This window comes from Triturus cristatus, chromosome 3_2 (genome assembly GCF_964204655.1).
Source record: "Triturus cristatus chromosome 3_2, aTriCri1.1, whole genome shotgun sequence".
Lineage (NCBI taxonomy): Eukaryota > Metazoa > Chordata > Amphibia > Caudata > Salamandridae > Triturus > Triturus cristatus.
Genome location: NC_140584.1, coordinates 857,322,370 through 857,338,845, shown reverse-complemented (window position 1 = coordinate 857,338,845; position 16,476 = coordinate 857,322,370).

The following is a 16,476-nucleotide window of genomic DNA, read 5'->3' as shown; positions in this document are numbered from 1 at the left end:
GTTGGCAGCCTACTCAGCAAACCCCACATTTGAAAGACTGTAATCTCTACTGATGACGGTTAAAGAACCAGAACCACGTGTCTAGAGATCAGCACTATCAGCGCCAACTGTGGCGAAACACTCAAACACTCTTGAAGCAAGCAAGTAACTGAAACTGCATTTACCACAATGCCAGTGGTGACCCTTGCTGGGAGGTGAAGCGGTGTGCTCCCACCCCTGGTCCTGTTTAATAGTACTCCCGTGAGTCACTGAACTGACGAGCTCGTGGGTGAAGCACCCGCATGCCTGTGAGAGGTACCTGACCTGAGAAAGATGTTGGCAGCCTACTCAGCAAACCCCAAATTTGAAAGACTATAATCTCTACTGATGACGGTTAAAGACCCAGAAACACGTGTCTAGAGATCAGCACTATCTGCGCCAACTGTGGTAAAACACTCTTGAAGCAAGCAAGTAACTGAATCAGCATTTACCACAATGCCAGGGGCAAACCTTGCTGGGAGGTGAAGCAGTGTGCTCCCACGCCTGTTCCTGTTTAATAGTACTCCAGTGAGTCATTGAGCTTACGAGCTCATGGATGAAGCACCCGCATGCCTGTGAGAGGTACCTGACCTGACAAAGATGTTGGCAGCCTACTCAGCAAACCCCAAATTTTAAAGACTGTAATCTCTATTGATGACGGTTAAAGAACCAGAAACACGTGTCTAGAGATCAGCACTATCTGCGCCAACTGTGGCGAAACACTCAAACACTCTTGAAGTAAGCAAGTAACTGAAACTGCATTTACCACAATGCCAGGGGCGAACCTTGCTGGGAGGTGAAGCGGGGTGCTCCCACCCCTGTTCCTGGTTAATAGTACTCCTGTGAGTCATTGATTTGACGAGCTCGTGGATGAGGCGACCGCATGCCTGTGAGAGGTACCTGACCTAAGAAAGATGTTGGCCGCATACTCAGCAAATCCCACATTTGAAAGACTGTAATCTCTACTGATGATGGTTAAAGAACCAGAAACACGTGTCTAGAGACCAGCACTATCTGCGCCAACTGTGGCGAAACACTCGAACACTCTTGAAGCAAGCAAGTAACTGAAACTGCATTTACCACAATGCCAGGGGTGAACCTTGATGGGAGGTGAACAGGTGTGCTCCCACCCCTGTTCCTGTTCAGTAGTACTCCCGTGAGTCATTGAGCTGACGAGCTCGTGGATGAAGCACCCGCATGCCTGTGAGAGGTACCTGACCTGAGAAAGATGTTGGCAGCCTACTCAGCAAACCCCAAATTTCAAAGACTGTAATCTCAACTGATGACGGTTAAAGAACCAGAAACACGTGTCTAGAGATCAGCACTATCTGCGCCAACTGTGGCGAAACACTCGAACACTCTTGAAACAAGCAAGTAACCGAAACTGCATTTATCACAATGCCAGTGGTGACCCTTGCTGGGAGGTGAAGCGGTGTGCTCCCACCCCTGTTCCTGTTTAATAGAACTCCCGTGAGTCACTGAACTGACAAGCTCGTGGATACAGCACCCGCATGCCTGTGAGAGGTAACTGACCTGAGAAAGATGTCGGCAGTCTACACAGCAAACCCCAAATTTCAAAGACTGTAATCTCAACTGGTGACGGTTAAAGAACCAGAAACACGTGTCTAGAGATCAGCACTATCTGCGCCAACTGTGGCGAAACACTCAAACACTCTTGAAGCAAGCAAGTAACTGAAAATGCATTTACCACAATGCCAGGGGCGAACCTTGCTGGGAGGTAAAGCGGTGTGCACCCAACCCTGTTCCTGTTTAATAGTTCTCCCGTGAGTCATTGAGCTGACGAGCTTGGGGATGAAGCACCCGCATGCCTGTGAGTGGTACCTGACCTGAGAAAGATGTTGGCAGCCTACTCAGCAAACTCCATATTTAAGAGACTGTAATCTCTACTGATGACGGTTGAAGGACCAGAACCATGTGTCTAGAGATCAGCACTATCTGCGCCAACTGTGGCGAAACACTCGAACACCCTTGAAGGAAGCAAGTAACTGAAACTGCATATACCACAATGCCAGTGGCGAACCTTGCTGGGAGGTGAAGCGGTGTGCTCCCACCCCTGTTCCTGTTTCACAGTACTCCCGTGAGTCATTGAGCTGACGAGCTCATGGATGAAGCACCTGCATGCCTTTGAGAGGTACCTGACCTGAGAAAGATGTTCGCAGCCTACTCAGCAAACCCCAAATTTGAAAGACTGTAATCTCTACTGATGACGCTTAAAGAACCAGAAACACGTGTCTAGAGATCAGCACTATCTGCGCCAACTGTGGTGAAACACTCGAACACTCTTGAAGCAAGCAAGTAAATGAAACTGCATTTACCACAATGCCAGTGGCGAACCTTGCTGGGAGGTGAAGCGGTGTGCTCCCACCCCTGTTCCTGTTTAATAGTACTCCTGTGAGTCATTGAGCTGACAAGCTCGTGGATGAAGCACCCGCATGCCTGTGAGAGGTACCTGACCTGAGAAAGATGTTGGCAGCCTACTCAGCAAACCCCAAATTTAAAAGACTGTAATCTCTACTGATGACGGTTAAAGAACCAGAAACACGTGTCTAGAGATCAGCACTATCTGCGCCAACTGTAGCGAAACACTCGAACACTCTTAAAGCAAGCAAGTAACTGAAACTGCATTTACCACAATGCCAGGGGAGAACCTTGCTGGGAGGTGATGCGGTGTGCTCCCACCCCTGTTCCTGTTTAATAGTACTCCAGTGAGTCATTGAGCTGACGAGCTCGTGGATGAAGCACCCGCATGCCTGTGAGAGGTACCTGACCTGAGAAAGATGTTGGCAGCCTACTCAGCAAACCCCACATTTGAAAGACTGTAATCTCTACTGATGACGGTTAAATAACCAGAACCACTTGTCTAGAGATCAGCACTATCTGCGCCAACTGTGGCGAAACACTCGAACACTCTTGAAACAAGCAAGTAACCGAAACTGCATTTACCACAATGCCAGGGGTGACCCTTGCTGGGAGGTGAAGCGGTGTGCTCCCACCCCTGTTCCTGTTTAATAGAACTCCCGTGAGTCACTGAACTGACAAGCTCGTGGATACAGCACCCGCATGCCTGTGAGAGGTACCTGACCTGAGAAAGATGTTGGCAGTCTACACAGCAAGCCCCAAATTTCAAAGACTGTAATCTCAACTGATGATGGTTAAAGAACCAGAAACACATGTCTAGAGATCAGCACTATCTGCGCCAACTGTGGCGAAACACTCAAACACTCTTGAAGCAAGCAAGTAACTGAAACTGCATTTACCACAATGCCAGGGGCGAACCTTGCTGGGAGGTAAAGCGGTGTGCACCCAACCCTGTTCCTGTTTAATAGTTCTCCCGTGAGTCATTGAGCTGACGAGCTTGTGGATGAAGCACCCGCATGCCTGTGAGTGGTACCTGACCTGAGAAAGATCTTGGCAGCCTACTCAGCAAACTCCATATTTGAAAGACTGTAATCTCTACTGATGACGGTTAAAGAACCAGAAACACATGTCTAGAGATCAGCACTATCTGCGCCAACTGTGGCGAAACACTCGAACACCCTTGAAGGAAGCAAGTAACTGAAACTGCATATACCACAATGCCAGGGGCGAACCTTGCTGGGAGGTGAAGCGGTGTGCTCCCACCCCTGTTCCTGTTTCATAGTACTCCCGTGAGTCATTGAGCTGACGAGCTCATGGATGAAGCACCTGCATGCCTTTGAGAGGTACCTGACCTGAGAAAGATGTTCGCAGCCTACTCAGCAAACCCCAAATTTGAAAGACTGTAATCTCTACTGATGACGGTTAAAGAACCAGAAACACGTGTCTAGAGATCAGCACTATCTGCGCCAACTGTGGTGAAACACTCGAACACTCTTGAAGCAAGCAAGTAAATGAAACTGCATTTACCACAATGCCAGGGGCGAACCTTGCTGGGAGGTGAAGCTGTGTGCTCCCACCCCTGTTCCTGCTCAATAGTACTCCTGTGAGTCATTGAGCTGACGAGCTCATGGATGAAGCACCTGCATGCCTGTGAGAGGTACCTGACCTGGGAAAGATGTTGGCAGCTACTCCGCAAACCCCACATTTGAAAGACTGTAATCTCTACTAATGACGGTTAAAGAACCAGACACACGTTTCTAGAGATAAGCACTATCTGCGCCAACTGTGGCGAAATACTCGAACACTCTTGAAGAAAGCAAGTAACCGAAACTGCATTTACCACAATGCCAGGGGCGATCCTTGCTGGGAGGTGACGCTGTGTGCTCCCACCCCTGTTCCTGCTCAATAGTACTCCCGTGAGTCATTGAGCTGACGAGCTCGTGGATGAAGCACCTGCATGCCTGTGAGAGGTACCTGACCTGGGAAAGATGTTGGCAGCTACTCAGCAAACCCCACATTTGAAAGACTGCAATCTCTACTGATGACGGTTGAAGAACCAGACACACGTTTCTAGAGATCAGCACTATCTGCGCCAACTTTGGCGAAACACTCGAATACTCTTGAAGAAAGCAAGTAACCGAAACTGCATTTACCACAATGCCAGGGGCGAACCTTGCTTGGAGGTGAAGTGGTGTGCTCCCACCCCTGTTCCTGTTTAATAGTACTCCCGTAAGTCATTGAGCTGACGAGCTCGTGGATGAAGCACCCGCATGCCAGCGAAAGGTACCTGACCTGAGAAAGATGTTGGCAGCCTACTCAGCAAAACCAAATTTGAAAGACTGTAATCTCAACTGCTGACGGTTAAAGAACCAGAAACACTTGTCTAGAGATCAGTACTATCTGCGCCAACTGTGGTGAAACACTCAAACACTCTTGAAGCAAGCAAGTAACCGAAACTGCATTTACCACAATGCCAGGGGTGACCCTTGCTGGGAGGTGAAGCGGTGTGCTCCCACGCCTGTTCCTGTTTCATAGTACTCCCGTGAGTCACCGAACTGACAAGCTCGTGGATGAAGCACCAGGATGCCTGTGAGAGGTACCTGACCTGAGAAAGATGTTGGCAGCCTACTCAGCAAACCCCAAATTTCAAAGACTGTAATCACAACTGATGACGGTTAAAGAACCAGAAACACGTGTCTAGAGATCAGCACTATCTGCGCCAACTGTGGCGAAACACTCGAACACTCTTGAAGCAAGCAAGTAACTGAAACTGCATTTACCACAATGCCAGGGGCGAAACTTGCTGGGAGGTGAACAGGTGTGCTCCCACCCCTGTTCCTGTTCAGTAGTACTCCCGTGAGTCATTGAGCTGACGAGCTCATGGATGAAGCACCCGCATGCCTGTGAGAGGTACCTGTCCTGAGAAAGATGTTGGCAGCGTACTCAGCAAACCCCACATTTGAAAGACTGTAATCTCTACTGTTGACAGTTAAAATACCAGAAACACGTGTCTAGAGATCAGCACTATCTGCGCCAACTGTGGCGAAACACTCGAACACTCTTGAAGTTAGCAAGTAACTGAAACTGCATTTACCACAATGCCAGGGGCAAACCTTGCTGGGAGGTGAAGCGGTGTGCTCCCACCCCTGTTCCTGTTTAATAGTACTCCTGTGAGTCATTGAGCTGACAAGCTCGTGGATGAAGCACCCGCATGCCTGTGAGAGGTACCTGACCTGAGAAAGATGTTGGCAGCCTACTCAGCAAACCCCAAATTTGAAAGACTGTAATCTCTACTGATGACGGTTAAAGAACCAGAAACACGTGTCTAGAGATCAGCACTATCTGCGCCAACTGTGGGGAAACACTCGAACACTCTTGAAGCAAGCAAGTAACTGAAACTGCATTTACCACAATGCCAGGGGCGAACCTTGCTGGGAGGTGAAGCGTTGTGCTCCCACCCCTGTTCCTGTTTAATAGTTCTCCCGTGAGTCATTGAGCTGACGAGCTCGTGGATGAAGCACCCACATGCCTGTGAGTGGTACCTGACCTGAGAAAGATGTTGGCAGCCTACTCAGCAAACTGCACATTTGAAATAATGTAATCTCTACTGATGACGGTTGAAGAAACAGAACCATATGTCTAGAGATCAGCACTATCTGCGCCAACTGTGGCGAAACACTCAAACACTCTTGAAGTAAGCAAGTAACTGAAACTGCATTTACCACAATGCCAGGGGCGAACCTTGCTGGGAGGTGAAGCGGGGTGCTCCCACCCCTGTTCCTGGTTAATAGTACTCCTGTGAGTCATTGATTTGACGAGCTCGTGGATGAGGCGACCGCATGCCTGTGAGAGGTACCTGACCTGAGAAAGATGTTGGCCGCATACTCAGCAAATCCCACATTTGAAAGACTGTAATCTCTACTGATGACGGTTAAAGAACCAGAAACACGTGTCTAGAGATCAGCACTATCTGCGCCAACTGTAGCGAAACACTCGAACACTCTTAAAGCAAGCAAGTAACTGAAACTGCATTTACCACAATGCCAGGGGAGAACCTTGCTGGGAGGTGATGCGGTGTGCTCCCACCCCTGTTCCTGTTTAATAGTACTCCAGTGAGTCATTGAGCTGACGAGCTCGTGGATGAAGCACCCGCATGCCTGTGAGAGGTACCTGACCTGAGAAAGATGTTGGCAGCCTACTCAGCAAACCCCACATTTGAAAGACTGTAATCTCTACTGATGACGGTTAAATAACCAGAACCACTTGTCTAGAGATCAGCACTATCTGCGCCAACTGTGGGGAAACACTCGAACACTCTTGAAGCCAGCAAGTAACTAAAACTGCATTTACCACAATGCCAGGGGCGAACCTTGCTGGGAGGTAAAGCGTTGTGCTCCCACCCCTGTTCCTGTTTAATAGTTCTCCCGTGAGTCATTGAGCTGATGAGCTCGTGGATGAAGCACCCACATGCCTGTGATTGGTACCTGACCTGAGAAAGATGTTGGCAGCCTACTCAGCAAACTGCACATTTGAAATAATGTAATCTCTACTGATGACGGTTGAAGAACCAGAACCATATGTCTAGAGATCAGAACTATCTGCGCCAACTGTGGCGAAACACTCAAACACTCTTGAAGTAAGCAAGTAACTGAAACTGCATTTACCACAATGCCAGGGGCGAACCTTGCTGGGAGGTGAAGCGGTGTGCTCCCACCCCTCTTCCTGTTTAATAGTACTCCTGTGAGTCATTGATTTGACGAGCTCGTGGATGAGGCGACCGCATGCCTGTGAGAGGTACCTGACCTGAGAAAGATGTTGGCCGCATACTCAGCAAATCCCACATTTGAAAGACTGTAATCTCTACTGATGACGGTTAAAGAACCAGAAACACGTGTCTAGAGACCAGCACTATCTGCGCCAACTGTGGCAAAACACTCAAACACTCTTGAAGCAAGCAAGTAACTGAAACTGCATTTACCACAATGCCAGGGGTGAACCTTGATGGGAGGTGAACAGGTGTGCTCCCACCCCTGTTCCTGTTCAGTAGTACTCCCGTGAGTCATTGAGCTGACGAGCTCGTGGATGAAGCACCCGCATGCCTGAGACAGGTACCTGACCTGAGAAAGATGTTGGCAGCCTACTCAGCAAACCCCAAATTTCAAAGACTGTAATCTCAACTGATGACGGTTAAAGAACCAGAAACACGTGTCTAGAGATCAGCACTATCTGCGCCAACTGTGGCGAAACACTCGAACACTCTTGAAACAAGCAAGTAACCGAAACTGCATTTACCACAATGCCAGGGGTGACCCTTGCTGGGAGGTGAAGCGGTGTGCTCCCACCCCTGTTCCTGTTTAATAGAACTCCCGTGAGTCACTGAACTGACAAGCTCGTGGATACAGCACCCGCATGCCTGTGAGAGGTACCTGACCTGAGAAAGATGTTGGCAGTCTACACAGCAAGCCCCAAATTTCAAAGACTGTAATCTCAACTGATGATGGTTAAAGAACCAGAAACACATGTCTAGAGATCAGCACTATCTGCGCCAACTGTGGCGAAACACTCAAACACTCTTGAAGCAAGCAAGTAACTGAAACTGCATTTACCACAATGCCAGGGGCGAACCTTGCTGGGAGGTAAAGCGGTGTGCACCCAACCCTGTTCCTGTTTAATAGTTCTCCCGTGAGTCATTGAGCTGACGAGCTTGTGGATGAAGCACCCGCATGCCTGTGAGTGGTACCTGACCTGAGAAAGATGTTGGCAGCCTACTCAGCAAACTCCATATTTGAAAGACTGTAATCTCTACTGATGACGGTTAAAGAACCAGAAACACATGTCTAGAGATCAGCACTATCTGCGCCAACTGTGGCGAAACACTCGAACACCCTTGAAGGAAGCAAGTAACTGAAACTGCATATACCACAATGCCAGGGGCGAACCTTGCTGGGAGGTGAAGCGGTGTGCTCCCACCCCTGTTCCTGTTTCATAGTACTCCCGTGAGTCATTGAGCTGACGAGCTCATGGATGAAGCACCTGCATGCCTTTGAGAGGTACCTGACCTGAGAAAGATGTTCGCAGCCTACTCAGCAAACCCCAAATTTGAAAGACTGTAATCTCTACTGATGACGGTTAAAGAACCAGAAACACGTGTCTAGAGATCAGCACTATCTGCGCCAACTGTGGTGAAACACTCGAACACTCTTGAAGCAAGCAAGTAAATGAAACTGCATTTACCACAATGCCAGGGGCGAACCTTGCTGGGAGGTGAAGCTGTGTGCTCCCACCCCTGTTCCTGCTCAATAGTACTCCTGTGAGTCATTGAGCTGACGAGCTCATGGATGAAGCACCTGCATGCCTGTGAGAGGTACCTGACCTGGGAAAGATGTTGGCAGCTACTCCGCAAACCCCACATTTGAAAGACTGTAATCTCTACTAATGACGGTTAAAGAACCAGACACACGTTTCTAGAGATAAGCACTATCTGCGCCAACTGTGGCGAAATACTCGAACACTCTTGAAGAAAGCAAGTAACCGAAACTGCATTTACCACAATGCCAGGGGCGATCCTTGCTGGGAGGTGACGCTGTGTGCTCCCACCCCTGTTCCTGCTCAATAGTACTCCCGTGAGTCATTGAGCTGACGAGCTCGTGGATGAAGCACCTGCATGCCTGTGAGAGGTACCTGACCTGGGAAAGATGTTGGCAGCTACTCAGCAAACCCCACATTTGAAAGACTGCAATCTCTACTGATGACGGTTGAAGAACCAGACACACGTTTCTAGAGATCAGCACTATCTGCGCCAACTTTGGCGAAACACTCGAATACTCTTGAAGAAAGCAAGTAACCGAAACTGCATTTACCACAATGCCAGGGGCGAACCTTGCTTGGAGGTGAAGTGGTGTGCTCCCACCCCTGTTCCTGTTTAATAGTACTCCCGTAAGTCATTGAGCTGACGAGCTCGTGGATGAAGCACCCGCATGCCAGCGAAAGGTACCTGACCTGAGAAAGATGTTGGCAGCCTACTCAGCAAAACCAAATTTGAAAGACTGTAATCTCAACTGCTGACGGTTAAAGAACCAGAAACACTTGTCTAGAGATCAGTACTATCTGCGCCAACTGTGGTGAAACACTCAAACACTCTTGAAGCAAGCAAGTAACCGAAACTGCATTTACCACAATGCCAGGGGTGACCCTTGCTGGGAGGTGAAGCGGTGTGCTCCCACGCCTGTTCCTGTTTCATAGTACTCCCGTGAGTCACCAAACTGACAAGCTCGTGGATGAAGCACCAGGATGCCTGTGAGAGGTACCTGACCTGAGAAAGATGTTGGCAGCCTACTCAGCAAACCCCAAATTTCAAAGACTGTAATCACAACTGATGACGGTTAAAGAACCAGAAACACGTGTCTAGAGATCAGCACTATCTGCGCCAACTGTGGCGAAACACTCGAACACTCTTGAAGCAAGCAAGTAACTGAAACTGCATTTACCACAATGCCAGGGGCGAAACTTGCTGGGAGGTGAACAGGTGTGCTCCCACCCCTGTTCCTGTTCAGTAGTACTCCCATGAGTCATTGAGCTGACGAGCTCATGGATGAAGCACCCGCATGCCTGTGAGAGGTACCTGTCCTGAGAAAGATGTTGGCAGCGTACTCAGCAAACCCCACATTTGAAAGACTGTAATCTCTACTGTTGACAGTTAAAATACCAGAAACACGTGTCTAGAGATCAGCACTATCTGCGCCAACTGTGGCGAAACACTCGAACACTCTTGAAGTTAGCAAGTAACTGAAACTGCATTTACCACAATGCCAGGGGCAAACCTTGCTGGGAGGTGAAGCGGTGTGCTCCCACCCCTGTTCCTGTTTAATAGTACTCCTGTGAGTCATTGAGCTGACAAGCTCGTGGATGAAGCACCCGCATGCCTGTGAGAGGTACCTGACCTGAGAAAGATGTTGGCAGCCTACTCAGCAAACCCCAAATTTGAAAGACTGTAATCTCTACTGATGACGGTTAAAGAACCAGAAACACGTGTCTAGAGATCAGCACTATCTGCGCCAACTGTGGGGAAACACTCGAACACTCTTGAAGCAAGCAAGTAACTGAAACTGCATTTACCACAATGCCAGGGGCGAACCTTGCTGGGAGGTGAAGCGTTGTGCTCCCACCCCTGTTCCTGTTTAATAGTTCTCCCGTGAGTCATTGAGCTGACGAGCTCGTGGATGAAGCACCCACATGCCTGTAAGTGGTACCTGACCTGAGAAAGATGTTGGCAGCCTACTCAGCAAACTGCACATTTGAAATAATGTAATCTCTACTGATGACGGTTGAAGAAACAGAACCATATGTCTAGAGATCAGCACTATCTGCGCCAACTGTGGCGAAACACTCAAACACTCTTGAAGTAAGCAAGTAACTGAAACTGCATTTACCACAATGCCAGGGGCGAACCTTGCTGGGAGGTGAAGCGGGGTGCTCCCACCCCTGTTCCTGGTTAATAGTACTCCTGTGAGTCATTGATTTGACGAGCTCGTGGATGAGGCGACCGCATGCCTGTGAGAGGTACCTGACCTGAGAAAGATGTTGGCCGCATACTCAGCAAATCCCACATTTGAAAGACTGTAATCTCTACTGATGATGGTTAAAGAACCAGAAACACGTGTCTAGAGACCAGCACTATCTGCGCCAACTGTGGCGAAACACTCGAACACTCTTGAAGCAAGCAAGTAACTGAAACTGCATTTACCACAATGCCAGGGGTGAACCTTGATGGGAGGTGAACAGGTGTGCTCCCACCCCTGTTCCTGTTCAGTAGTACTTCCGTGAGTCATTGAGCTGACGAGCTCGTGGATGAAGCACCCGCATGCCTGTGAGAGGTACCTGACCTGAGAAAGATGTTGGCAGCCTACTCAGCAAACCCCAAATTTCAAAGACTGTAATCTCAACTGATGACGGTTAAAGAACCAGAAACACGTGTCTAGAGATCAGCACTATCTGCGCCAACTGTGGCGAAACACTCGAACACTCTTGAAACAAGCAAGTAACCGAAACTGCATTTATCACAATGCCAGTGGTGACCCTTGCTGGGAGGTGAAGCGGTGTGCTCCCACCCCTGTTCCTGTTTAATAGAACTCCCGTGAGTCACTGAACTGACAAGCTCGTGGATACAGCACCCGCATGCCTGTGAGAGGTACCTGACCTGAGAAAGATGTCGGCAGTCTACACAGCAAACCCCAAATTTCAAAGACTGTAATCTCAACTGGTGACGGTTAAAGAACCAGAAACACGTGTCTAGAGATCAGCACTATCTGCGCCAACTGTGGCGAAACACTCAAACACTCTTGAAGCAAGCAAGTAACTGAAACTGCATTTACCACAATGCCAGGGGCGAACCTTGCTGGGAGGTAAAGCGGTGTGCACCCAACCCTGTTCCTGTTTAATAGTTCTCCCGTGAGTCATTGAGCTGACGAGCTCGTGGATGAAGCACCCGCATGCCTGTGAGAGGTACCTGACCTGAGAAAGATGTTGGCAGCCTACTCAGCAAACCCCACATTTGAAAGACTGTAATCTCTACTGATGACGGTTAAAGAACCAGAACCACTCTTCTAGAGATCAGCACTATCTGTGCCAACTGTGGGGAAACACTCGAACACTCTTGAAGCAAGCAAGTAACTGAAACTGCATTTACCACAATGCCAGGGGCGAACCTTGCTGGGAGGTAAAGCGTTGTGCTCCCACCCCTGTTCCTGTTTAATAGTTCTCCCGTGAGTCATTGAGCTGACGAGCTCGTGGATGAAGCACCCACATGCCTGTGAGTGGTACCTGACCTGAGAAAGATGTTGGCAGCCTACTCAGCAAACTGCACATATGAAATAATGTAATCTCTACTGATGACGGTTGAAGAAACAGAACCATATGTCTAGAGATCAGCCCTATCTGCGCCAACTGTGGCGAAACACTCAAACACTCTTGAAGTAAGCAAGTAACTGAAACTGCATTTACCACAATGCCAGGGGCGAACCTTGCTGGGAGGTGAAGCGGGGTGCTCCCACCCCTGTTCCTGGTTAATAGTACTCCTGTGAGTCATTGATTTGACGAGCTCGTGGATGAGGCGACCGCATGCCTGTGAGAGGTACCTGACCTAAGAAAGATGTTGGCCGCATACTCAGCAAATCCCACATTTGAAAGACTGTAATCTCTACTGATGATGGTTAAAGAACCAGAAACACGTGTCTAGAGACCAGCACTATCTGCGCCAACTGTGGCGAAACACTCGAACACTCTTGAAGCAAGCAAGTAACTGAAACTGCATTTACCACAATGCCAGGGGTGAACCTTGATGGGAGGTGAACAGGTGTGCTCCCACCCCTGTTCCTGTTCAGTAGTACTCCCGTGAGTCATTGAGCTGACGAGCTCGTGGATGAAGCACCCGCATGCCTGTGAGAGGTACCTGACCTGAGAAAGATGTTGGCAGCATACTCAGCAAACCCCACATTTGAAAGACTGTAATCTCTACTGTTGACAGTTAAAATACCAGAAACACGTGTCTAGAGATCAGCACTATCTGCGCCAACTGTGGCGAAACACTTGAACACTCTTGAAGTAAGCAAGTAACTGAAACTGCATTTACCACAATGCCAGCGGTGAACCTTGCTGGGAGGTGAAGCTGTGTGCTCCCACCCCTGTTCCTGCACAATAGTACTCCCGTGAGTCATTGAGCTGACGAGCTTGTGGATGAAGCACCTGCATGCCTGTGAGAGGTACCTGACCTGGGAAAGATGTTGGCAGCTACTCAGCAAACCCCACATTTGAAAGACTGTAATCTCTACTGATGACAGGTAAAGAACCAGACACACGTTTCTAGAGATCAGCACTATCTGCGCCAACTTTGGCGAAACACTCGAATACTCTTGAAGCAAGCAAGTAACCGAAACTGCATTTACCACAATGCCAGGGGCGAACCTTGCTTGGAGGTGAAGTGGTGTGTTCCCACCCCTGTTCCTGTTTAACAGTACTCCCGTGAGTCATTGAGCTGACGAGCTCGTGGATGAAGCACCCGCATGCCTGTGAAAGGTACCTGACCTGAGAAAGATGTTGGCAGCCTACTCAGCAAAACCCAAATTTGAAAGACTGTAATCTCAACTGATGACGGTTAAAGAACCAGAAACACGTGTCTAGAGATCAGCACTATCTGCGCCAACTGTTGTGAAACACTCGAACACTCTTGAAGCAAGCAAGTAACCGAAACTGCATTTACCACAATGCCAGGGGTGACCCTTGCTGGGAGGTGAAGCGGTGCGCTCCCATGCCTGTTCCTGTTTCATAGTACTCCTGTGAGTCACCGAACTGACAAGCTCGTGGATGAAGCACCCGGATGCCTGTGAGAGGTACCTGACCTGAGAAAGATGTTGGCAGCCTACTCAGCAAACCCCAAATTTCAAAGACTGTAATCTCGCCCGGTGATGACGGGTAAAGAACCAGAAACACGTGTCTAGAGATCAGCACTATCTGCGCCAACTGTGGCGAAACACTCGAACACTCTTGAAGTTAGCAAGTAACTGAAACTGCATTTACCACAATGCCAGGGGAGAACCTTGCTGGGAGGTGAAGCGGTGTGCTCCCACCCCTGTTCCTGTTTAATAGTACTCCAGTGAGTCATTGAGCTGACGAGCTCGTGGATGAAGCACCCGCATGCCTGTGAGAGGTACCTGACCTGAGAAAGATGTTGGCAGCCTACTCAGCAAACCCCACATTTGAAAGACTGTAATCTCTACTGATGACGGTTAAAGAACCAGAACCACGTGTCTAGAGATCAGCACTATCAGCGCCAACTGTGGCGAAACACTCAAACACTCTTGAAGCAAGCAAGTAACTGAAACTGCATTTACCACAATGCCAGTGGTGACCCTTGCTGGGAGGTGAAGCGGTGTGCTCCCACCCCTGGTCCTGTTTAATAGTACTCCCGTGAGTCACTGAACTGACGAGCTCGTGGGTGAAGCACCCGCATGCCTGTGAGAGGTACCTGACCTGAGAAAGATGTTGGCAGCCTACTCAGCAAACCCCAAATTTGAAAAACTATAATCTCTACTGATGACGGTTAAAGACCCAGAAACACGTGTCTAGAGATCAGCACTATCTGCGCAAACTGTGGTAAAACACTCTTGAAGCAAGCAAGTAACTGAATCAGCATTTACCACAATGCCAGGGGCAAACCTTGCTGGGAGGTGAAGCAGTGTGCTCCCACGCCTGTTCCTGTTTAATAGTACTCCAGTGAGTCATTGAGCTTACGAGCTCATGGATGAAGCACCCGCATGCCTGTGAGAGGTACCTGACCTGACAAAGATGTTGGCAGCCTACTCAGCAAACCCCAATTTTTAAAGACTGTAATCTCTATTGATGACGGTTAAAGAACCAGAAACACGTGTCTAGAGATCAGCACTATCTGCGCCAACTGTGGCGAAACACTCAAACACTCTTGAAGAAAGCAAGTAACTGAAACTGCATTTACCACAATGCCAGGGGCGGACCTTGCTGGGAGGTGAAGCGGGGTGCTCCCACCCCTGTTCCTGGTTAATAGTACTCCTGTGAGTCATTGATTTGACGAGCTCGTGGATGAGGCGACCGCATGCCTGTGAGAGGTACCTGACCTAAGAAAGATGTTGGCCGCATACTCAGCAAATCCCACATTTGAAAGACTGTAATCTCTACTGATGATGGTTAAAGAACCAGAAACACGTGTCTAGAGACCAGCACTATCTGCGCCAACTGTGGCGAAACACTCGAACACTCTTGAAGCAAGCAAGTAACTGAAACTGCATTTACCACAATGCCAGGGGTGAACCTTGATGGGAGGTGAACAGGTGTGCTCCCACCCCTGTTCCTGTTCAGTAGTACTCCCGTGAGTCATTGAGCTGACGAGCTCGTGGATGAAGCACCCGCATGCCTGTGAGAGGTACCTGACCTGAGAAAGATGTTGGCAGCCTACTCAGCAAACCCCAAATTTCAAAGACTGTAATCTCAACTGATGACGGTTAAAGAACCAGAAACACGTGTCTAGAGATCAGCACTATCTGCGCCAACTGTGGCGAAACACTCGAACACTCTTGAAACAAGCAAGTAACCGAAACTGCATTTATCACAATGCCAGTGGTGACCCTTGCTGGGAGGTGAAGCGGTGTGCTCCCACCCCTGTTCCTGTTTAATAGAACTCCCGTGAGTCACTGAACTGACAAGCTCGTGGATACAGCACCCGCATGCCTGTGAGAGGTACCTGACCTGAGAAAGATGTCGGCAGTCTACACAGCAAACCCCAAATTTCAAAGACTGTAATCTCAACTGGTGACGGTTAAAGAACCAGAAACACGTGTCTAGAGATCAGCACTATCTGCGCCAACTGTGGCGAAACACTCAAACACTCTTGAAGCAAGCAAGTAACTGAAAATGCATTTACCACAATGCCAGGGGCGAACCTTGCTGGGAGGTAAAGCGGTGTGCACCCAACCCTGTTCCTGTTTAATAGTTCTCCCGTGAGTCATTGAGCTGACGAGCTTGGGGATGAAGCACCCGCATGCCTGTGAGTGGTACCTGACCTGAGAAAGATGTTGGCAGCCTACTCAGCAAACTCCATATTTAAGAGACTGTAATCTCTACTGATGACGGTTGAAGGACCAGAACCATGTGTCTAGAGATCAGCACTATCTGCGCCAACTGTGGCGAAACACTCGAACACCCTTGAAGGAAGCAAGTAACTGAAACTTCATATACCACAATGCCAGTGGCGAACCTTGCTGGGAGGTGAAGCGGTGTGCTCCCACCCCTGTTCCTGTTTCACAGTACTCCCGTGAGTCATTGAGCTGACGAGCTCATGGATGAAGCACCTGCATGCCTTTGAGAGGTACCTGACCTGAGAAAGATGTTCGCAGCCTACTCAGCAAACCCCAAATTTGAAAGACTGTAATCTCTACTGATGACGGTTAAAGAACCAGAAACACGTGTCTAGAGATCAGCACTATCTGAGCCAACTGTGGTGAAACACTCGAACACTCTTGAAGCAAGCAAGTAAATGAAACTGCATTTACCACA